This window comes from Capsicum annuum, unplaced genomic scaffold, assembly GCF_002878395.1.
Source record: "Capsicum annuum cultivar UCD-10X-F1 unplaced genomic scaffold, UCD10Xv1.1 ctg12990, whole genome shotgun sequence".
NCBI lineage: Eukaryota > Viridiplantae > Streptophyta > Magnoliopsida > Solanales > Solanaceae > Capsicum > Capsicum annuum.
In genome coordinates, this window is record NW_025818216.1 from 1 (window position 1) to 2,046 (window position 2,046).

The following is a 2,046-nucleotide window of genomic DNA, read 5'->3' on the forward strand; positions in this document are numbered from 1 at the left end:
AAGGAAAGCTATTAAATGAATACTTGTTGTAGCCTCGTGCATTACCAGCAGAGTATTGTATGATAACATAAGTAGCTACCTTAGCAAAAGGGATATAATACGTAAAAGAGATGAACGGGACAATACTATTTAGGCTATAATGCTTCTAAAACCTGTTGACAGAATGCTTATGACTCTTACTCCTATTCCTAATGGATGAGTTGAAAAGAGAATCAACTCCTTAAAGAGCAATTTTCTATGGGAGGATAATGCATTTAGGAACAATTAAGTAAGCAACCATAGATAAATCAAATTGTTTCTTTCCAACAACAAGGACATATCAAGTGCAGACCCACAATGTGAGGTTTGGCGAAGATAGAGCATACGGAGGTACAGGAATCAATAGATAACAACAAAACAGATAGCAGCTAAACAAAACAATACGTAATCAAGGCACAAGAATCATTTGATAATAACAAAACAACATATAGCAGTTAAGCAATAACTACAACAAACAATACCATAATCAAGGTACAAGAATCAACTGATAATAACAAAACAACAGATAATAATAAAGCATCAAATAGTAGCTAAAAAAATACAAGTAAGATGGGTGTGCTTGTCTATTTTATGTTTTTCATTTTCACATCAGAATGTACAAAATATTGATCTGAGTGATACATGATAGATTATTTGTATGAAGAGCCAAAAATCTAAATATATATCTGAGAAAAGAATTTAAGGATGAAACTTAACATCTAGAATTGCTTTTCTGGTCAAAACGATCACCATGATCGATATCAGGCTCAGTTGACATACGATCTCTTACAGTATAGAATTGCATCAGAAATCGCCTTCTCGCGCCAAACATCAGTAGAATGATCATTGGATGGACTTTTTATAGAGGAACAGTTAATATTGCTCCAGTTTTTCACCTTCCTCAAACTCTTAACTCTTCTAGTACTACTACTACTTCTTTGGTTGTTATCATTTCCACACCAATTGACAACAGAATACGATTTCAACATTCGACGAGGAGATCCCTGAAATGAAGTATCAGTAGTACTCTTGCAGCTTTGAATTTCACTTACTTTTCTTTGACGGTCATCAACTTTTGCAATACTTTTTCTTGAACTTGCTATCCTTTTGGAGTTTGGCCTGACGAATCCAAACCACTTAACTAAGATTTTGCACGAAAACTTCCTCCAATTTTCAAAAAAATCAGTTTGACTAGTTGTGGAATTTGAAAGTTTAGATATTGGTGTGGGAGGAGTACTAGTTGAGGGTACTGATGAATTTGTGTTGAAATTATTGAAGGCTTCGCAAAAAGATTCAATCTTTGATCTATCAAGATATCGAGGCATGATATATCCATCAGAGAAGATTTCATCAGCACAAACAGATTCTGAAACAGGATGAACATCAAAGTTGATGTTTTGTTCTTCTTTTAGGGATCTTTTCAAATAAGTGATAAATTTTAACTCTTCCTCAGCATCATCATGACTACTATAAGAGGGTCTAGGGGATTCTGTTAGGCCATCAATGGATGGTTTTCTGTTCAACAACCAGCTATATGAAAAACTCTCTGTGAGGTTGTTGGGAATTTTCCATAGTGAATAGTATACTACAATATGGCCTCTCTACTTCACCTGAGGTAGTGGTATGATCTGCGTACACTTTATTTTCCCCAGACCCCACTATATGGGAATGCTATGTTGTTGTTGTTGTTGAATAGTATACTATAATATGGGAAGAAAGGAAAAGGAAAATGAGCTGCTTATATAAAGAATTTACAGGTTACCGCTACAACAGATTAAAACACACTTGTTGTAAAAAAAAAAAAATTAAAATTGTCAACGTATATAAGTTAAATCTGTATAAAAATAAATGCTTGGCTGAGAATAGAGGGACTCACGTGAGCTTATTATACAGAGTGTGTGAATTGTAAGTTGTCTCATCATTCTTTGAGGAGGAGTTGTTTATATAGCAAAAGATCACAAAAATAAAAGGAAGAAAAATATTTGATAATTCAATCAAGGAGATTATTCAATGAGGTAAATCACTTAA

At 33.8% G+C, this 2,046-nt stretch overlaps 1 pseudogene; it reads right to left on the reverse strand.

The window, feature by feature from the left end:
- Positions 1 to 6: 6 nt before the first annotated feature.
- Positions 7 to 2,039, reverse strand: LOC124890150 (annotated as a pseudogene).
- Between the last annotated feature and the right edge of the window lie 7 nt (positions 2,040 to 2,046).